Genomic DNA, 23,629 nt, shown 5'->3' with positions numbered 1-23,629 from the left:
CCAAGTTTTTAATTTTGGCCCTCCGTGAATTTGAGTTTGACACCCCTGGTATAGAGTATAGGAGCTGGAAAGTGATGCTGTGACTGTTTAAGGCGTTGGTGAGGCCAGGTTTAGAGTATTGTGTTCAGTCTGGTCTCCGAATTATGGGAAGGATATAGATAAGGTGGAGAAGGTGCAGAGAAGATTTACCAGGATGTTGCCTGGCTTAAAATACCTAGAGTACAGAGAAAGATTGAAGAGGTTAGGACTTTATTTATTGGAACATAGACGGTTGAGAGGGGATTTGATAGAGGTGTTTAAAATTATGAAGGGATAGACTAGATGCAGGTAGACTCTTCCCCCTGAGAGCAGGGGAGATTGAAACAAGAGGACACAAGGGGGCAAAATTTTAGGGGAAACATTAGAGGATGCTTCTTCATGCAGAGAGTGGTGACTGAATGGAATAATCTTCCAGAGGAAATAGTTGAGGCACAGTCAATTCTTTCATTTAAGAGGAGGCTGGATGTATATATGGATAGCAGGGGGTTGTAGGGTTATGGGCAGAAAATAAGTAGGGGGATCTAGTTGAGTTGTTGAGTGAACTGGCGTGGACTTGAAAGGCAGAAATGGCCTGTTTCCATGCCATAAACTGTTAGATAGTTATATTATTTTTAAATTTAGATATAGCACAGTAACAGTCCCTTCTGACCCACAAGCCCATTTATATCTATGTGACTAATTAACCCAACCTCAACATCTTTGTTCAGAAAACCTTGTATTTATGATGTCCATAGAACTGCAGATCACTCCAATTATTAGAAAATTGGAGTGGTTATTAGAAAAATAATAAATTCAAGATGAAGTAAAGAAAACAGAAAAATTTCTATGAATGTGATATTGAATAAACGTCTAAGTCTTTCATGTCATTGAATCCTTTGTTGGGATAGAATTTGGAAAGTGATTGTAGGGGAAGACCATTGCAATTCATTACTTAGATTAATTTAACCTTTTAAATAGAAAACAAATTGTAAGTGCGTGGATAACACCAAGTTGTAGGGTGCATCAGAGAAGGCTTACAAGAAAACCCAAGAGGACAATAATAAACTTGCAGAACTGATGAGGACCTTATATTTTATAAGAAAATTAAGTCATAGCCAGACATTACATTAAAAAAAATAAGAAACAATAGCAGAATAGAAAAAAAGATACTGGAGAGCAAATATCCAAACTGGAGTGAATGCATTAAGGTAAAACAAATTATTGGAATGTATTGAAATTAGGAGAGATCACATGGGTATAATACCCAAAGAGCAAGAGGCACTGCAGAATGCTTAAAATGTATGTAACAAATTGTTTAAGGTGGTACGTGAGTGGGAAGGGAAGGTTGAGAATCACTGCTATAGATCCAATTGTTACTGACGTGTAGTGGGCTGAGCGAGTGTGCAGCGCACTGTTGCAAACCGTTGCCAGCACAGTTCTGTGGGCTACAGAACAACTAAGCAAACAGGTGAATAATCACCTACAGAGCAGTACTGCATGCTGGAGAACGGCGCGTTGTCCTGATTAGTATCCTGCCAGAAGGCACAGGACACTCGCAAGGATTAATTTAAACCTGCCAGTCCCGAGGAGTCACGTGATGGAGTAGTGGCCGGACGGTGAACTCCAGCCCTCTCCAGAAAAGTCGGGAAAAACAAAAGAAAACACAAAGGCACAGAAATAAAAGTTAAAGAAAAGTGAGTATAAAGGTGGAAAGAAGATGGCGACAAAAAAAGAAAAATCGAAAGCAACGGTAAGAAGAGAGAAAGAGAAGACAAAGGAGGAAAAAGGTGAAGGCCTTACCTGTCCGAAGAGGCCCGCTGCGGAGAGAGAAACCCGCTCCCTCAGGTTGGTAAATAATGGACTACAAAAATGGCTCGCAGAGCCGAGTAAAAGTGCGCAACCGCGCATGAAAAAAAACACACCGACGGGAGGGGGGACCAGCTGGGGAGTCGATCTCCACAGCCGGCAACGACAGCTGCAGAACACCTGCAGCAAGAAGAGACCATAGAAGACAATGGAAACAAGAAAGAAGAGAAGAAAAGGGCAACAAAGAAACAACAGATGGCCAACCCAGAGGAAGAAGAAGAGGAAGAGTACAGTGAAATAGAAGAAGAAGGGAAAGGCAAGATAAAGGATATACTTTCTCTTGTTAGAGGATACATGGAGTCATTTAAAGAATGGCAAACACAGGAATTTAATGATTTAAGAAGAAGAATAAACAACACAGAAGAGAAAATGAATAAAATAGATATGACCCTAACAGAAATGGGAAAGAAAATGGACAAGATGGAAGAGCGGGCAGTAGCAGCAGAAATGGAGGTAGAAGACTTAAAAAAGAAATTGGAGAAATCTAATAAAAAAACTAAAGAGACACAAGAACTACTAGCTCAAAAAATAGATACAATGGAAAACCATAACAGAAGAAATAACATAAAGATAGTGGGCCTTAAGGAAGATGAAGAAGGCAAGAATGTGAGGGAGTTTATAAAAGAGTGGATCCCTAAGACCCTAGGATGTCCAGAACTACAGCAAGAAATGGAAATAGAAAGGGCACATAGAGTATTGGCCTCTAAACCACAACCACAACAAAAACCAAGATCTATTGTAGTAAAATTCCTAAGATATACTACAAGGGAAAAGGTACTGGAGAAGACAATGGAAAAAGTAAGAGAGGGCAACAAACCACTGGAGTATAAAGGGCAAAAAATCTTCATTTATCCAGATATAAGTTTTGAACTCCTAAAGAAGAGAAAAGAGTTCAATACAGCAAAGGCGATTTTATGGAAGAAAGGGTATAAATTTATACTAAAGCATCCAGCGGTATTGAAAATATTTATTCCAGGACAACAAAACAGACTATTCTCGGATCCAGAAGAAGCACGAAAATTTGCAGAACAATTACAAAAATAGACTGAGGGAGGAAGACGGGTAATGAGAATTAAAATGATCACGATTGATATGTATGTGGGTAAAGACAAAAATAGACTGAGGGATGAAGATGGGTAATGTTAGGTCTGCTTTGTTCATGAATGAGTGAGACAAACACCAGGCTGAGTCGAAATCAGGGTTCTTTGTTCTTTATTACCGGATTGTAACACTTGCGACTAACAAAGTTAGTCGGAGAATGCATTCTGCCGTTATCAGCAAAATGGTGATTTTTTATACCCTTGGATACATGCTTAGAACATCATCATATCATTACTTGTCCAATGACTAAAACTGTTGCTATCCTTTCCCTGCTAGCTTCCTGCCTCTCAATCCATCAATGTCTCTCTTATCTTGTAAGTACAAGGATGCATTTACATCTTGTTACAGCCCTGTACATTCCCATCTCATGATGTTTTACCTAACAGGAGTACAAGGACACCTCCCCTTCTTGTTACTGCCCTGTACAGGGTAACTCCCTACACATTCCCATCTCATGATGTTTTACCTTACAGTAATGAGAGTAAAAATGATCACGATTGATATGTATGCGGGTAAAGAGGTATAAGAGTGAATAGAGACAATGAGCATACATGAATGTATCTGTACTTAGAGGAAAATATAGATAGTATAGACAAGAATTAATAAGGGAAGGTAATGGAATAGAGAGAATAAGGAGGGAATTAAAAGAGTGACCTTTGTGACATATGAAAAGTGAAATCTTTTCTGGGGGAAGCGGGGTGGGGGGAAATAGCGGTCACTGCAAAATCAGTTGACGCTTGCGAGTGGATTCGCAAATCCAAATGGAGAGGGGAGATGTGGTTGTCCGACAAGGGATAAAGGACAACTCAGGAGGTGAAGGGGAGATTGGGGATAAATAAGATAGAAATAGGAGAATAAGGAAAATGTTGGATGTTGTAGGAATGTTGTCTTATAAAGAGTTGAAAATAAGAAAACAGAAATGGAAAAGGAGGAAAGGTAATGATGGAAAAACGGAAAGAGAAGATAAACAAAATATAAAAGGGCTACGCTGAACTATATGTCTTTAAATATTAATGGAATACATAACCAAATTAAAAAGAAGAAACTACTAAATTTAAATGAATAAATGTATTCCATTAGAAAAAATAACATATAGGTTAAAAAATAATATTGAAATATTCGAACAAGTATAGGAGCCTTACATTAAATACAATAGCGAAAACCTACCGGGGACAAACATTACCTAAGTTGATGGAAGGAGAAGGAAAGAAAAGAATGGACTCAGTAGAATTTCTGGTGTAATTTTGTTGAATGACAACATTGTCTGACTGGCTTAATGCAACCTAGATTGTATACCTAAAATGGATGAGAGGGGGGGGTGGGGGGGTGGTTTGGGAGGAAAAGGGGGGGGGGGAAGAAAAAGTCACTGTATATGTGTGAAAAAGAAATAGTGTATATCATGGCTAATGTGATTTATGGTGTGAAAAATAAAAAATTAAAAAAAAAAAAACCTGCCAGTCCCATGGATCGGAAGCACTCCAGTAACAATGTCCTGTGGAGCCTGGGACACGTGGGGCATAAAGAAGTTTGTAAAACCAGAATAAAGTCAGTCTTGAGTTGAGGAGTCACGTGATGGAGTAGTGGCCAGACGGTGAACTCCAGCCCTCTCCAGAAAAGTCGGGAAAAACAAAGGAAAACACAAAGGCACAGAAATAAAAGTTAAAGAAAAGTGAGTATAAAGGTGGAAAGAAGATGGCGACAAAAAAAGAAAAATCAAAATCAACGGTAAGAAGAGAGGAAGAGAAGACAACGGAGGAAGAAGGAGAAGGCCTTACCTGTCCGAAGAGGCCCGCTGTGGAGAGAGAAACCCGCTCCCTCAGGTCGGTAGAAATAGAACTACAAAAATGGCTCGCTGAGCCGAGTAAAAGTGCGCAACCGCGCATGAAAAAAAACACACCGACGGGAGGGGGGACCAGCTGGGGAGTCGATCTCCACAGCCGGCAACGACAGCTGCAGAACACCTGCAGCAAGAAGAGACCATAGAAGACAATGGAAACAAGAAAGAAGAGAAGAAAAGGGCAACAAAGAAACAACAGATGGCCAACCCAGAGGAAGAAGAAGAGGAAGAGTACAGTGAAATAGAAGAAGAAGGGAAAGGCAAGATAAAGGATATACTTTCTCTTGTTAGAGGATACATGGAGTCATTTAAAGAATGGCAAACACAGGAATTTAATGATTTAAGAAGAAGAATAAACAACACAGAAGAGAAAATGAATAAAATAGATATGACCCTAACAGAAATGGGAAAGAAAATGGACAAGATGGAAGAGCGGGCAATAGCAGCAGAAATGGAGGTAGAAGACTTAAAAAAGAAATTGGAGAAATCTAATAAAAAAACTAAAGAGACACAAGAACTACTAGCTCAAAAAATAGATATAATGGAAAATTATAACAGAAGAAATAACATAAAGATAGTGGGCCTTAAGGAAGATGAAGAAGGCAAGAATATGAGGGAGTTTATAAAAGATTGGATCCCTAAGACCCTAGGATGTCCAGAACTACAGCAAGAAATGGAAATAGAAAGGGCACATAGAGCATTGGCCTCTAAACCACAACCAAAACAAAAACCAAGATCTATTTTAGTAAAATTCCTAAGATATACTACAAGAGAAAAGGTACTGGAAAAGACAATGGAAAAAGTAAGAGAGGGCAACAAACCACTGGAGTATAAAGGGCAAAAAATCTTCATTTATCCAGATATAAGTTTTGAACTCCTAAAGAAGAGAAAAGAGTTCAATACAGCAAAGGCGATTTTATGGAAGAAAGGATATAAATTTATGCTAAAGCATCCAGCGGTATTGAAAATATTTATTCCAGGACAACAAAACAGACTATTCTCGGATCCAGAAGAAGCACGAAAATTTGCAGAACAATTACAAAAATAGACAGGGATGAAGACGGGTAATGAGAGTAAAAATGATCACGATTGATATGTATGTGGGTAAAGACAAAAATAGACTGAGGGATGAAGACGGGTAATGAGAGTAAAAATAATCAAGATTGATATGTATGCGGGTAAAGAGGTATAAGAGTGAATAGAGACAATGTGCATATGTGAATGTATCTGTACTTATAGGAAAATATAGATAGTATAGACAAGAATTAATAAGGGAAGGTAATGGAATAGAGAGAATAAGGAGGGAATTAAAAGAGTGACCTTTGTTACATATGAAAAGTGAAATCTTTTCTGGGGGGGGCTGGGTGGGGGGAAATAGCGGTCACTGCAAAATCAGTTGACGCTTGCGAGTGGATTCGCAAACCCAAATGGAGAGGGGAGATGTGGTTGTCCGACAAGGGATAAAGGACAACTCAGGAGGGTAAGGGGAGATTGGGGATAAAGAAGATATAAATAGGAGAATAAGGAAAATGTTGGATGTTGTAGGAATGTTGTGTTATAAAGAGTTGAAAATAAGAAAACAGAAATGGACAAGGAGGAAAGGTAATGATGGAAAAACGGAAAGAGAAGATAAACAAAGTATAAAATGGCTACGCTGAACTATATGACTTTAAATATTAATGGAACACATAACCAAATTAAAAGGAAGAAACTACTAAATTTACTGAAAAAGGAAAAAATTGATATAGCATTTGTCCAAGAAACACACTTAACTGAATTGGAGCACAAGAAATTAAAGAGAGATTGGGTAGGACATGTAACAGCAGAGTCGTATAATTCAAAAGCAAGAGGAGTGGCTATATTAATTAGTAAAAATGTGCCATTTAAAATAGAAGAGGAAATAATAGATCCAGCAGGGAGATATGTTATGATAAAATGTCAGATATATTCGGAGTTTTGGAATCTACTTAATGTATATTCACCTAACGAAGAAGATCAAAAGTTTATGCAAGATATCTTTTTGAAGGTAGCTAATACGCAAGGGAACATACTAATAGGAGGGGATTTCAACCTGAATTTGGATCCAAATATGGATAAAACGGGGAAAAAAATTAACAGGAAGAACAAAGTAACCAAATTTATAATTAAATCAATGCAAGAAATGAAACTTTTGGATATATGGAGGAAACAAAACCCAAAAGAAAAGGAATACTCATACTACTCGGCTAGACATAAAACATACTCAAGAATAGACCTATTTTTGTTATCAGCTAGTATGCAGGATAGAGTAAGAAAAACAGAATATAAAGCGAGAATGCTATCGGACCATTCACCCTTAATATTGACAGTAAAGCTCGAGGACATCCCTCCAAGAATGTATAGATGGAGATTAAACCCCATGCTACTTAAAAGACAGGATTTTAGAGAATTTATTGAAAAACAATTAAAAATGTATTTTGAAGTAAATACGGAATCAGTGGAAGATAAGTTTATACTATGGGACGCAATGAAAGCATTCATTAGAGGGCAAATAATAAGTTATGTAACCAAGATGAAGAAGGACTATAATCAGGAAACAGAGCAGTTGGAAAGGGAAATAGTAAACATAGAAAAAAAATTAGCAATGAAGGAAGATACAACTAAAAGAAGAGAATTGGCGGATAAAAAAATAAAATATGAAACATTACAAACATATAAGGTAGAGAAGAATATAATGAAGACAAAACAGAAATATTATGAACTAGGTGAAAAAACGCACAAAATCCTAGCATGGCAGCTTAAGACAGAACAAGCTAAGAAAATGGTATTGGCATCAAGGAAAAAAGACAAACAAATTACATATAATCCAAAAGAAATTAAGGAAAACTTTAGAGAATTCTATGAACAATTATACCGAACTGAAAACAAAGGGAAAGAAGGGAAAATAGATGAATTTTTGACTAAAATTGAACTACCAAAACTACAAATAGAGGAACAAAATAAATTAACAGAACCATTTGGAACAGTAGAAATACAAGAGATAATTAAAAAATTACCAAATAATAAGACACCAGGAGAGGATGGATTTGCAATAGAATTCTACAAAACATTTAAAGACTTATTAATACCGCCCCTCCTGGATGTAATCAACCAGATTGATGAAACACAAAGCTTACCAGATTCATGTAAAACAGCAATAATTACAGTAATACTAAAACAAGGGAAAGATCCACTCTCACCAGCGTCATATAGACCAATATCTTTGCTAAACACAGATTATAAGATAATAGCTAAACTATTAGCAAACAGATTAGCAGAACAGGCACCGAAAATGGTAAATTTAGACCAAACTGGATTTATCAAAAAAAGATGCACAACAGACAATATTTGTAAATTTATTAACTTAATTCATGCAGTAGAAGGAAATAAAGCACCTACAGTAGCAGTTGCTTTAGACGCAGAGAAGGCCTTCGACAGAGTAGAATGGAATTATTTGTTCAAAGTATTGCAAAAATTCAGTTTACCGGAGAAGTATATTAATTGGATTAAAGCATTATATAAGGGACCGTTAGCGAAAGTGACAGTAAATGGACATGTATCAAAGCAATTTAACTTAAGCAGGTCAACGCGGCAGGGATGCCCACTATCACCTTTATTGTTTACGCTAGCTATAGAACCACTAGCAGAATTGATAAGAATAGACCATAATATAAAAGGAATAAAAATAAAAGACAGGGAATATAAAATCAGTCTATTTGCGGATGATGTTATAGTGTACTTAACAGAACCAGAACTATCAATAAAAGAATTATATAAGAAATTGAAGGAAAATGGAGAAGTGTCGGGTTACAAGATAAACGTAAATAAAAGTGAAGCAATACCTATGAACAATGCGGATTTCTCAAAATTTAAGAAGGAATCTCCATTCAGATGGCAAATGCAGGCAATAAGATACCTAGGTGTACAAATAAACAAAAATCTAGGCCAATTATATAAACTCAATTACAATCCACTAATTAAAAAATTACAGGACGATTTAGAGCATTGGAAAGATCTACCACTAACACTGATAGGAAGGATAAACTGTATTAAAATGAACATTTTTCCAAGGATATTATACTTATTTCAGGCATTGCCAATACAACTGACAGAAAAATTCTTCAAAGAGTTAAAGAAAATAATAAGGAAATTTTTACGGAGAGGGGGGAAACCGAGGATAGCACTAGATAAATTAACAGAATGGTATAAACAAGGAGGCTTACAATTGCCAAACTTCAAAAATTATTATAGAGCCGCACAATTAAGATACCTATCAGATTTTTATCAAACAAGGGAAAAACCAGACTGGACGAGATTAGAATTAGATAAAATAGGGGAAAAGATACCTGAACACATATTATATAAATGGGACAAAAAATTGGTACAACATAGAACTTCTCCAGTATTACATCATCTCCTCAATATTTGGAAGAAGATTCATGTAGAAAGAAATAAAACAAATTATCAATTACCAAAACTAATATTGACGCAAAATAAGCTACTCCCTTTTACAATAGATAACCTTTCCTTTAGAGAATGGGAAAAAAAAGGGATTAAAAGAATAGAAAATTGTTTTTCAGGAAATAGATTCTTATCCTTTGAACAAATGAGAGATAAGTACAATATAACTGGAGATACAGCGCTGGCATATTACCAACTGAGATCCTACTTGAAGGATAAATTAGGAAGCAATTTGAGTTTACCAGAGGGAAGAAACCTTGAATATGTGATTACAGATACAATGATAATCAAAAGATTCATAACAAATATGTATATTAAACTGCAAGAAAAGGAGAATGAGGAAACAAATGGTAAAACTAAACAAAAATGGGAACAAGATTTAAATATAAAGATAAAAAAGGAAACATGGGAGAAATTATGTTCTGGAACGATGAGAAATACAATAAATACGAGGCTACATATGATACAATATAACTGGTTACACAGACTATACATTACACCTCAAAATTTAAATAAATGGGACCCAACAGTATCTGATAGATGTTTTCGATGTAAAAAAGAAATGGGAACAACAATTCATGCAATCTGGACATGTGAGAAAGTAGAAAAATTTTGGGATGATCTCAATCAGATATTAAATAAAATAACAGAAAACAATATACCAAAGAATCCAGAGATCTTTCTCCTAAGTAACATAAAAAACAAAGAATTTGGAATTGATTTGGAGGATGCACAAAAAAGATTTGTTAAGATAGCCCTAGCCGTAGCAAAAAAATGTATTATGTCAACCTGGAAATTGGAAGATAATTTGAAAATACAACAATGGTATATAGAAATGAATAAATGTATTCCATTAGAAAAAATAACATATAGTTTAAGAAATAATATTGAAATATTCGAACAAATATGTGAGCCTTACATTAAATACAATAGCGAAAACCTACCGCGGACAAACATTACCTAAGTTGATGGAAGGAGAAGGAAAGAAAAGAATGGACTCAGTAGAATTTCTGGTGTATTTTTGTTGAATGACAACATTGTCTGACTGGTTTAATGCAACCTAGATTGTATACCTAAAATGGATGAGGGGGGGGGGGTGGGGGGGTGGCCTGGGAGGAGGGAGGAGGGGGGAAGAAAAAGTCACTGTTTATGTGTGAACAAGAAAAAGTGTACATCATGGCTAATGTGATTTATGGTGTGAAAAAAAAAAGTCAGTCTTGAGTTGACTAATCAGGTAGGTGTGTGTGTGTGTGTGTGTGTTCAGTCTTGAGTTGACTAATCAGGTAGGGTGTGTGTGTGTTCCCTCTTGAGTCAATTAATCAGGTAGGGGTGTGTGTGTATGTGTGTTCAGTCTTGAGTTGACTAATCAGGTAGGAGTGTGTGTGTGTGTGTGTGTGTGTGTTCAGTCTTGAGTTGACTAATCAGGTAGGGGGTTGTGTGTGTGTGTGTGTGTGTGTTCAGTCTTGAGTTGACTAATCAGGTAGGGGGTGTGTGTGTGTGTGTTCAGTCTTGAGTTGACTAATCAGGTAGGGGGGTGTGTGTGTGTGTTCAGTCTTGAGTTGACAAATCAGGTAGGGGGGTGTGTGTGCGTGTGTTCAGTCTTGAGTTGACAAATCAGGTAGGGGGGTGTGTGTGTGTGTGTTCAGTCTTGAGTTGACTAATCAGGTAGTGTGTGTGTGTGTTCAGTCTTGAGTTGACTAATCAGGTAGTGTGTGTGTGTGTTCAGTCTTGAGTTGACTAATCAGGTAGTGTGTGTGTGTGTTCAGTCTTGAGTTGACTAATCAGGTAGTGTGTGTGTGTGTTCAGTCTTGAGTTGACTAATCAGGTAGTGTGTGTGTGTGTTCAGTCTTGAGTTGACTAATCAGGTAGTGTGTGTGTGTGTGTGTGTGTGTGTGTGTGTGTGTGTGTGTGTGTGTGTGTGTGTTCAGTCTTGAGTTGACTAATCAGGTAGGGGGTGTGTGTGTGTTCAGTCTTGAGTTGACTAATTAGGTAGGGGTGTGTGTGTGTGTTCAGTCTTGAGTTGACTAATTAGGTAGGGGTGTGTGCGTGTGTTACTTTAGTAGCTCTACCATAGTAGCCGCTACAATTGGACCAATTGGCCCATTACCTTTGGAGTTATGAAACCATGCACATAACGCGTCAATTACAATGGTTTTCAAACTTTTTCTTTCCACCCAATACCATCTTAAGCAATCCCTTACTAATCACAGAGCACCTATGGCATAAGGAATACTTAAAGTGGTATTTGAGTGGAAAGAAAAAGGTTGAGTACCACTGATCTAGATCAAACAAACTACAAAAGAACCTAGCTAACATCTTTTAAAGTATTTGCAAATATTAATGCTAATCAGATCATAAACACAACCACTTTTTTTGAAGATAGCTCTTCTGCTTTTGAAAGAACTGATAGGTCCAGAATTTAACATGTCATCTAAAAGACAGCAACATCCATCTTTAGCGAGAAGGTGGTGAATCTGGGGAATTCGTTGGCTCATGCAGTAGTGGAGGTCATCACTGGGCATACAGGTATGCGCTGCTTTAACGTCCACAATATGTTCTGTGAAATTGGGTATTATGTGATGTGGACATTGTGCAAACACCATATCACTGCATATATACAGTCATGCACAGCATAACGTCTGCTCGGGCAACATCCAACCACATATACGTCCATGGTCCCATAAGGTTATAAAAGAGTTCAGAAATCCCTATTAGAGAATGGGTCGAAGCTGCTTCTCACATGCAACATGTGTATCTCATCTATTGCAACCAAGCGATTGTATGCTAAATTAAACAGTTTAATTTTTTTTCACTTTTTAAACTTTTATGTAAACACTTTCTTAACCAATATCACATACAATTTTAACAAAGAGGATTAAGACCATCCACATCACTGCTCTCAACTTCCTCAATGTTCCACTGGAAAAAAGTTTGAGGCTAAATAACCTCCACTGATGAACTGTCACTCTACAATGGCTGAAGCACTTCTTAGGGAGGTGTTGGCTTCTTCAGGAATATATCCAGCATGGTTTGTCTAATTTGCTTTTTCTTTTCTTCATAAATTTATTTATGTACATTCAAACACTTCATGAGCATTCCTCTCCATCAGTGAAAAACATTTAATGTTTGGGTCCATCTCTTCAGCACTCTTCAGCAAGCTGTTAAGTTCTGAAACGAATTTGGCTAACCCCTTAACAATGAACATCTTCTGCACCTGTTCTTCTCCTCCTGTAATTTTCTTTTCACTTGCTGCTTCTTCAGCTATTGCTCTAGCTCCTGTAATCCTTCATTTGTTAGTTCCTCAGGAACCACCTCTAGAAGTTCTTCAATGTCCTCATCATCTATAGTTCAGGTTGTTGTTTACCATGTCAAAAACAGTTCTATTAATCCTTATAATCTCATCATCTTTTTCAGATCCCTTAAAGTCATGCACATACGACTTCAGTATTTTTTTCCATATGCCATTCATGCACTCTTTGGTCACATCATCCCAGGCCCAAGCAAGGTTCTTTATGCAGTGGAAAATGTTGTCTTGCCAGTGTCATCAGTTGCAGCAACAGCCTGAGCAAAGGTCCTCCTCAGGTAGTGGGCCTTGAATGCTGCAATAACCTCTTAGTCCATTGGCTGGATTAAAGAGGTGGTGTTTGATGTTGGAGTAGAGGTCACCAATGAAAGGCGCATTGTCTACAATGTTGAAAGGTATGCCTTCTTCCAAGCAGTACTTCTCCATTTGACTGGCATAGCAATCAAGAAGGGTATCCTGAAATAGTATTTGTGTCATCCAGGCCTTTTTATTGCTCTTGTAATAAACTGGTAAGATGTGTTTGTTAATGTTCTTGAAAACCCTGGGGTTTTCACTCTGCCAAATAAGAAACAGCTTTAACTTTTAGCCAACACCATTGCCTCCTAACAACACTGTCACTGTCTTTTAAAGCCTTACAATGACTTTTTTAAAAAAAACTTACAGCATGGTAACAAGTCCATACCACCCAATTAACCTACAACCCCGGTACGTTTCAAATGCTGGGAGGAAACCAGAGGCCCCGGGAAAAACACAAGCAGACATGAGGAGAAAATACAAACTCCTTACGGACAGCACAGGATTTAAACCCTGGACTCAATCGCTGGTGCTGTAAAAACATTGCGCTAACTGCTACGCCAATGTGCTGCCTCCTTATGGATGAAAGTCTCTTCAGGCATTCGCTTCCAGAATAAGGAGGGTTCGTCCTTATTAAAAATTTGCTGGGGCAAATAACCTCCCTCTACATTGAGTTTATCTAAGGTTTTAATAAATAAATTCTTCTGTTGCCTTCGCATCAGCTCGCAGACTCACCACTCACTTTCACATTATGCAGTGAAAAACATTTTTGAAGTGTCTGAACTACCCAGAGCTAGCACTAAACTCAATATCGTAGTTTGGGCCCGCTTTTTCTTTAAACATCTGGAACAAACTTCGTGTCTTAGCAGTGATTGTCAACATGCTGAAAGAGACTAGCTTTTGTGTTTGGTCCTCAATCCACGTCATTAGCAATTTCTCCATATCTGATAATAGGTCCCACTCACATTTTCGTTAGCCTTAGGGCTTTCAGTGGAGCCGATCCTTTAACAGCTTGGAGATTTTTTTCTGTCTTTGAGGATCGCCATGATTGACAAGTGCGTGAACAATAGCAGTGTTTTTCCACCTTTGTGTTGTTTAATAACCTTTTATTTCACTTTCATATTGATACTTCTCCTTCGCCTCTTGCTGCTGCGTATCACTAGCATTGGTTTTGCTGTGTTTGGGAGCCATAATAGGTAGAAAATACAATACTGCATACATAAGCCATGTTGCGTGTGAGAAGTTGTTGCATACATCCGGTTATGTCCATTACGCCCCGTTCTCTGATCGGGATTTTTCTGTATTCAAAGTGGAAGTTGATATGTTGTTGATTAGTAACGGTGTCAAAGGTTACAGGAAGAAGGCAGGAGAATGGAGTTGAAAGGAAAAATACACCAGTTATTATACGAATGGGCCGAATGGCATAATTTCGCTCACATATTTAATGGTCTTAACATCTGACAGAACTTCACTCAGTGATGCACAAAATTCCAACCTCCTGATATGGAGATCGGGGATTCAACAACAAGGCTTCATGCAATTTAAAAAAAAAATTAATTTTAAAAAATCACAATGAATTAAAAGTTATTTAAAGATAATGCAAAGACTAATTTTACAATAGCAATGATGAAGATTCTAAATAATTATTTATTTGTTCAATTAGTTTAGTCATTTTAAAATCTAATATAAGAACTAGGTTCTCAAACTCAGTGATTTGCTAGTTAAAAGTTTAATCAATATTTTAGGTAAAGGAGATAGTTGATATTTTTAAATTTAATTTCAAACTTGCATTTCTATAAACATTTTTACCTGTAATGTGCCTTTCAGTGTCTACAAATGTAACAAGAATGAGGAAGTCTTTACAAACATTTCGATCTCTTTTATATCAGTTATTCACTTAAAACATGGATTACCAAAACACAAACTGCTGTGCTGGATTTGCCTGGAACGTCTGGAAGGCAAAAATGCTCTCCTCCTTCAAAAGATTCTTGCCATCGCCGGAGATTGCACCGGAAGTCAGAGGATAAACTTCACGAGCGATCAGACCATCATGGAATAGATCGTTTCCGAATAAAATAAAGAGTCGTTGATAACAAAGAATTCCCTCTGTTCTCGCTCATCTCACTCACTGCAATCTGTCGTCCTCAGCCCGTGACCAAGTACGCCGCCATCTTACAATTATCACGTGGTCGCCACATCCCACCAATCAGCGCTCAGAAGAACCGCAGCTCAGAGATGAGCGCGATAGTGATCAATGGGCACGGAGGTTCATGGCATCTTAAATTATAATTATTCCTTCTTCATCAGTCTTCTATCAACTATAACGTTGTGCCAGTATCACCCGAGAATATTTCCGCGAGTACACTATTCATTTCGTTGGGCCTGATCCCGAGTTGTTCATAACGACATTCTGTGAGATTCGGATCAAATCCAAAGTCTGCACCCAACTTCCGCCTTTCAGACTCCGGATTCGGGCATGTTTGGCAATCCACATCAGGGATGGGTGGTGGGGAGGGCCGCTGCCGGGAAACCTGCTCTCCTCGCACCATTCATATCAGGTCTTCTCCGAGAGGAAATTACAGACGTAAATCTGCAGACCCTGTGGTTGAAGTAAAAACACCACGTTGGAGAAACGCAGCAGCAAGAGGCTGCTGTATTTAGCAAAGGTGAAAATGCATAACCGACGTTTCGGCCCTGAGCCCTTCCGTTTTATTTGTCAATTACCCGGGAAAAGATCGATCGGTGCCCCTCAATGACAATTTTGAGATCCGACGATGAGGGGATTCAATACCCAAGAGAAATGTCATTCTGTATCCTGAGCAATTTGTTCTCTGGCAACTAATTTCCCCACTTTGTTTCTTCCCCGCCAATTCTTGATCTGTGTGGGAATATTGCACGTGTCCTCTGTGGGGGTGATGGAAAATCCTCGTGTAATTCGTCTGCCATTTCCTCCTTTCTTTTCGTCATGAATTCCTGCTGCTTTCTGTGCTTGATCCTTTTCCAAGTGAGGTGGGCTTGTATTTGTAACGTCTTAGTGAAGATTCTCCACTGGCCACCGTGACAGAGGTGCACCAAAGAAAAGGTACAAGGACTGCCTAAAGAAATCTCTTGGTGCCTGCCACATTGACCACCGCCAGTGGGCTGATATCGCCTCAAACCGTGCATCTTGGCGCCTCACAGTTTGGCGGGCAGCAACCTCCTTTGAAGAAGACCGCAGAGCCCACCTCACTGACAAAAGGCAAAGGAGGAAAAACCCAACACCCAACCCCAACCAACCAATTTTCCCTTGCAACCGCTGCAATCGTGTCTGCCTGTCCCGCATCGGACTGGTCAGCCACAAACGAGCCTGCAGCTGACGTGGACTTTTTACCCCCTCCATAAATCTTCGTCCGCGAAGCCAAGCCAAAGAAAGAAAGTGAAGATTCTAATAATGTGCCCATACTGAAAGTATTGTAAATATTTCATGCACTGCATACAATTTAAGGGAAAATAAGAAAGGTAGAAAATGTAGCAACTTTAGGATAGTGATGGGAGCAAGAATGTTAAAAGTTCCATGGTTGCAGATGGGCCAGGCTTGGAAGATTATGCGAGTCAATACAGACCCTGCACATTGACTGAATAGTTTGTCTTTCTGGATTTGCATTTGTCTGATCTCATGTCAAATGTATTGTGTGCATCTTTTACAGGTGTGGTTCCTAAAGGATATTAAAAGTAAATTTATTTAAATATATTCATCATGTCCCGGTATACCAAAGACTCTTCTTGATAATGTAATCATTTTCAAGAACAGCTGCTGTGTTGACAAAAGACAAACCTGACAGGGCACCAGAGTCAAATGGACAGCAAACTGATCTTTGAAAGGTTGAACGACAGCAAACGTCCCAATTCGAATTGTATGCAAATAGATTAATAACAGCATGCAGTCCAAGGTGATTAATAGTCCATGTTCTTGCCTCTTGCATTTGGGTGATATTTTGCTCTGGATAGGTTTGCACTAAGCTTATGATCATTATGATGCACCAGCCTTCATTAACTGACACACCCATAACTTGGTCAGAAGATCATAAGGCTGAACCTCACTCCAGGCATTAATTCAGGATGTAATTTCAATACTCTATTTGAAGCATCAGAAATGCCATCACTGGGATGAGTTACTAAACTGAGCGCCTTCTTCCTTCTCAGTTTGCATAGTGCTATTTAGACATGAGGAGGGTAACAATCCTGAAATTTAAAATAACAGATTTCATGTTAAATAGGTCTAATCCATTAGAGTTTATTTCCTTTACCAACAGTTGTCCTGGAATACTTTTGAACCACTTGTACTCAGTTGCAGAAAGAAAGTCTCTCCCACTTCAGTCAGTCATTCCTTTACTTAGGAATAAGGATCCTGAATAGTCAATTGGTGATGCATTGCTGCAACAATCCCCCTGCCAAGCATTTCCTCCATTGCAACCCCCCACTGCAGTGGTTAAATTCATAAACTAGCAACCCACTCCCTTTTCTCGATCTGTGTCTCCATCTTAGGAGACAAACTCAACAATTATTTTCTACAAACCCATCAACTCCCACAGTTACCTCGACCTCACTTCTTCACACCCTGTCCTCTGTAAGGATTCTATTCCTTTCTTGCAATTCCTCTGTCTCTGTCACATCTGGTCCTAGGATGAGGTCTTCTATGCGAGATCATCTAAGATGTCCTCCTTCTTCAAAAACACCTGGCCTCCTTTCCACTCCTTCCATCAGTTGGCCTTCACCCTCATATCCTCCAGTTCCCACACATCTGCCCTGGCCCCCTTCACCTCCAGAAGTAGCAGGGACGGGGTTCCCCTTGTCCTTATCTACAACTGTATTAGCCTCCACATTCAACATATCCTCCTCAATTTCCACCACCTGCAATGTGATCCCACCACCAGACAAGTCTTCCACTCTCCACCTTCCATAGAGACTGCTCCCTCCATGACTCCCTCGTCTACTCATCCCTTCCCACCAATTGCTTCCTTGGTACCTACCCGTAAACACTGGAAATGCTATAGCTAGGCCCATGCTTCCACTCTCACCACCATTTGGGGCCCCAAACAGCCCTTCCAAATTCACATGAATTTGCAGAGGTTATCTAGTGCTTCCAGTGCTCCCGTTGTAGCATCCACAACTTTGGAGGGACTGAATGTAGACTGGGAGACCTCTTCATTGAGCACCTATAGTGGTGATCTCCCTGTCCCATTCAAATTTATTGTCAGAGTACATACATGGCATCACACAAAACCCTAAGATTCTTTTTTCCTGAGTTTGACTTGTCTGTCTCATACACTGCCCAACTGAGACCACCTGCAAATTAGAGGAACAACACTTCATGTTCCATCTGGGAAGCATCCAACCAGATTAAATTAACTTTTCCAGTTTCCGTTGGGTCCCACCTTCCTCCTCTCCCAGTTGCTTTCACTCTCTATCCCTATTTATCACTTCCTCGAGCTCCCCACCCCATATCTCTCCCCATTCCTCTGTCTCCTTTCCTCTAGCTCTGCATTCACAGAACTACACCCCCCTCTCTCCCAATCAATTCTCAGCTTTCTCTCCTGCCCTTCTAACTATGTCCATCAATGATCACCTGGCTCTTGGTCTATACTGCTTCCCCTATCTTTTTATTCAGGTGCCAGCCTTTTACTCAAATCTTGATGAAGGGCTCAGGTCCAAAACGTTGATTATGGATGCTGTGGGACCTGCTGAGTTTCTCCAGCATGTTTGTGTATTTACTACAATCACAGCGTGTGCAGACTTTTTTTTGTTTCACCACAGTAATCTTGAAGTCTGGTCAAGCAACCTCTGTTGAAATTCCACCATAGCATCTGTGGAATTTACATTAATAACCTAGAATCCAAAAAGAACTAAATTAAACCACAAAAATAAATTATTGTTAACACTTACCTTGTTTACTAATGTCCTTTAGTTGAGGAAACCAATCATCTTCACTGGCTTTGGTCTGCATACAATTCCAAACCCTTAATTCAATATTTATTGAGAATGAACAATAAATATTGGCTTTACTGGTTATAACTAGATCCTGGAAATGAATTAAAAAAATACATGGACACATTAGTTCTTGTTCCATGACTCAGTTATGTTACAGGATATGTTAGAATAGTTATGGGTAAAATATGTCTAAAAGATAGATTCTGGGGTTTAGTTTAGGTAACACTTCACAAAAGAAGTCTCATTGAAAATGCAAGAGCTTTGCTAAAGTGAGACATTGTGACACCAGTGACTTTGCAGAGACAATGGAACTTCTTTGGAAAGAACTTCACAAAAAGGTGCAAATGGAACAATGACTGGGCAGAGGATGATAAGATCTTTTGAAAATTGGGATTGGAGCCTTGGGAGAGGACATTTAGTTTTTACAAGCAGAGAGGGAAAAAAAAACAATTGATTTTCTTTTGGAGAGAGAGAGAAGTCAATTCTATAGCAGCAGTTGATGCTGCAAAATGGCAAGCTGGCAGGCTTGTTTAAAAATCCCAATTTGAAGATGGGTTGTGAGTTCTGAGTTCAGCCTGTTCAAAACCCTTAAAGTCCTTATAAGAGGAAATGGCTGGCTCGAGTGTTTCTCCTGAAATAAGTGGAACAAGAGGAACTCTGTGGTGACCTGGAAAAAGAGGTTATCATTTGGAAAACCCATGATGGAGAAAGTGTTTTCGGCAAGACACTGAAGTGACTGATTGGAGGAAATCAGTTTTTGTGTGTCCAACGAGCAACAAAGTTATCTCTGAAACCAACAAGAACCTTCCTGAGCAACAACCATTTACCTTTAAGCACCAGAGCCTGATAGAATTTATAAATGTTGAATTCTCTGCACCAGTATGAGAATTGCCTGATATCGGTGAACTTGGAGAAGTAAAAAGTGAATGATTATACAGTGAAACAGAGAACTTTCCTGAAAATATACACATTACATACACATGTGCTTAGAATTAGAAGGGGGTTAAGTTAGGTAAGTTAAGTTAATAGTAATACAACACCCAACCCCAACCAACCAATTTTCCCCTGCAACCGCTGCAACCGTGTCTGCCTGTCCCGCATTGGACTTGTCAGCCACAAACGAGCCTGCAGCTGACGTGGACATTTACCCCCTCCATAAATCTTCGTCTGCGAAGCCAAGCCAAAGAAGAAAGAAAAAGAAAGAAAGAATAAGTTAAAGATTGATCTTGTTATAATGTTTAAAGAAAATTAAAAGCAACTTTTATTTAAGTAACCATTGTCTTGGTGAATTTCTATTGCTACTGGGTTTTGGAGTTTTCTGGACTTGTAACAGTAAGTATAGGTGAGAATATAGGCGTTTTCATAAATTGATCCTACCTAGTGTGTTTACAGTAATAAATACCATAGGATTATGCATATAATTTTCCTTTGTTAGACTATTTTAAAGACACATGATTTATTTCTAACAGCAAATAATGCTCAAGGTGTGCAACCTCTGGAAATTCTTAAAAATGTTTACTATTTTAATTTTCATAGATTCATCAAACAAACATTATAATCTTTTTTAACATTCATGTAACATACAGAGTCTGTATTTATCCCCCCACCCCATACAATGAAAGTACCATCAATTAAATTAACTTGATAGCAAAAATGAAAAACACCCCATAAATTCCCCCCTCTTTTCCCACTCCCAGTTTATCTTTACCTCCCCCCATCAAATGCATGCAAAGCCATCTCTAATTTTATTCATACACTAGCAGGATACCCGGCGTTGCCCATGAAATAAAACACTCAGTTGTTGACTACATGGTTGAAACAACACCCAAAACATTTCATGGTAATTCTCCATATATTTTTTTCGGTTTCCTGCTGCCTGCTCCTTGCCTGTCTGGAGGCCTGAGCACTGAGACGGGCATATCGCTGCTGTTCTGTTTCCTGTTACCTGTTCCTTGCATGTCTGGAAGCATCAACTGTGAGGCAAGACATGTTCCTCTGCTATCTCTTGCTTTCTCCTTTGTCTAACTACAGGATTGTGAAGTGCTTCTGCCAATGTTGTTTCACTTTTTTGGCCCATATTGAACTGGGTTTGGCTACTTTTTTAAAAATTCTGAATGTACATTGATGCACAGCACTGTAATGAGGTGTTCCTGGTGCAAGTTAAATTGTTTTGAACTTCATATGACCTTAAAGGTTAAATTCAATATGGTCAGGATCAGCATCAAATGTTGCCCCTACTGAACCTCCTTGGACATTTCTAGCATACTTCATATTGATTTGCATGGAGAACAAACAAATAAACAGACATACATGCACAAATATACATTAGATAGGATATGGGGCATCACTGCCAAAGCAAATACTTAGTGCTCAACTTTAATTATCCTTGAGAAGATGGATTTATCTTGAGAAAATACACACACGCATGTATTTGATTGATAGTTGTTTTTCTTCAAGCCAGTGAAAGTCATGGTGCTTTTCAGAGCTTATCTTCTGTCTCAATGTTTTGTTCTTTAGCTAATGTCACTTCTGGTCAATCTTAGTAAGGTATGTGTTTAAAGACATGCATTCAACAGGCTTGAAGAAAATAAGGATATTCTCGAAAGAATGAAACTTGGCCACTTTTTATCGTGTGTAAAAAAAAAAAATAAAAATGTGATGTCAAGCACTTTTCATAAACTGATGCAGTCTGTATAAAGTTACTCTCGTGTCACTCTCAGGAAGCAAATGATAAAGGAACTAACCTGTTTCATTTCCTCAATTATAAAGGATTGAGATACTAGCTTTCCACAATCTCAAAACATCTACACATAGTTTAGATCTAAGTTTCTTTGTAAGAATGAGAAAAGTTTGATTTGCAGAGACGTAGAGGGGTCAACAGAACAGGGGGAATATCTGAGAAAAGATGCAGAGGAAGGGTTGGCAAGATAATTAATTTAGAAACAGAAGAGTGAAGATAACAATTTGGAACAGAACGGTACAGCCACATCCATGGAGGGAAATAAAAGGGTGTTTTTACGAAATTGTTAAATTTAAAATCGAGTCCAAAGAGCTGCAAAGTACCCAAGTAGAAGATGAGATGTTCTTCCTTCAACTTACATTGATATCATTGGAACAACATAGGAGACAGACAGGTCAGAGTTGAAGTGAGATGGAAATTAAAGTTACATGGCTCAGGGATTGACTCATTATTTTTGAAATGTGCTATTTTTCAATAGTCTTCCAGGTATGCCCTTCTCTTTTGGGAATCAGCAAATGCTCAAATTTATTTTCATCCTCTGATGGTATTGCCAGGTTGTGTCAAGTTGCTCCAACCTTCCAGTTTACATATGTATTCTAATCTACCAGCTCCTTAGCCTGCTCATTTTTGACCCCTCAATTGATTAGAGTTTTCATCTTTGTATCTTGGAGTCAAGGAACATTTACAGAAGTTTCTTGGTCTGCATCAATTCTCTAAATATTTCATACTGTTAGCAATTTAGACTCACCTCTGACACCACACAGTCCTATCATCCAAGTTTTTCTTTAACAATCCCTTGGTAAATTCACCAATGTTCAGGTTTTCTTTCTTCTCTGGTTCAACAGGCTTGGGAAAATCTTTCCTCTCTGCAATTCTCCATAAAACTGATGTTCTTAAGGAGATCATATCCTAATTCAATAACCAAGGCTCATAACTTATGACAGATAAACCAGCTTTCAATTGTATTGTTGTCTTATTGGTGTATGTGCAACTTCAATTTCTTCCTTTATTAATTATGGTTCCTGATTAAATCAAATAATCTCAAGAAAATTTCAATCACACCTTAATATATAATAAACTACCACAGCAAGTAAATTTCTTGAGTTCTCATTTCTTTACAAAGGAGATGTAGGGAGAAAAGAATAGTGAAAGACTAAGTATTTAGGTGATCCCTAAAAATTCGACACAAACTCCCATGGAGCTAATTTGAAGTCTTTCAGCATTGTTCACTGCATGGAAAAGATTTGGATCAAACCAAATTCACAATGCACTCTCTGCAAGAATGTGGCACATGATTTTGAGCATCACCACTTTGGTGCCATCAATCAAAAGCGGAGCAGCACAACTTCCAAACAATTCACACACATCCAAGTTAACAATATGTACTGAAGAAACACAAAAAGCCTGCTTCAATCAATTTTCATCCCTTAAATTAATACACTTTAAAAATTATAGATGCAAAAATAAAATCTCCCTTATCAATGAAACACAGTTAAACTTCAAATATTAGAGCAAACAATTACTGGCTTAAACCACTCACATTGAAATACAGTTCTGATGTGAAATGCTGCAAATTTTCTGATGTGGAAAGAATAAGATATTGTCTCAAGGGAATTTATATTAAGCCATCAAGGAGGAATATTCTTTGGATCAGAATAATACATTCTATTTACATCAGGTTAAATCTCAATAAAGTACATGTGCTATGAGCCCAGAAGACCCCAAAACCCAGCAGCAATAGATATTCACCAAGACAAATGGTTACTTAAACAAAAGTTGCTTTTAATTATCTTTAAACATGAAAACAATTACACTTTAACTTAACACTATTGACTTAACTAACCTAACTGAATCCCCTCCTAATTCTAAGCACATGTGTATGTAATGTGTGTGTAAGTTCAGAAAAGTTCTTTGATTCACAGACCAATCTCACTTCTCATTCCTCAAAGTTCACTGGTTGCAGGCAATTCTTATTCTATGCACAGAATTTAACATGTATAAAGTTCACCAGGTTTTGGTGCTT

At 38.2% G+C, this 23,629-nt stretch overlaps 1 protein-coding gene across 1 annotated transcript in view; it reads right to left on the bottom strand.

Moving 5' to 3' along the window:
- Positions 1 to 15,468, bottom strand: part of abhd18 (abhydrolase domain containing 18) — an 88,698-nt gene extending 73,230 nt beyond the window's left edge. The window contains exon 1 of the mRNA XM_069925255.1: positions 14,813 to 15,468. The gene's annotated coding sequence lies outside the window, so the exon portion shown is untranslated. The remainder of the gene's footprint in view (positions 1 to 14,812) is intronic.
- Between the last annotated feature and the right edge of the window lie 8,161 nt (positions 15,469 to 23,629).

The sequence above is a fragment of the Narcine bancroftii genome, chromosome 3 (assembly GCF_036971445.1).
Source record: "Narcine bancroftii isolate sNarBan1 chromosome 3, sNarBan1.hap1, whole genome shotgun sequence".
NCBI classification, from domain to species: domain Eukaryota; kingdom Metazoa; phylum Chordata; class Chondrichthyes; order Torpediniformes; family Narcinidae; genus Narcine; species Narcine bancroftii.
This window is presented reverse-complemented; position numbering and strand designations above follow the sequence as displayed.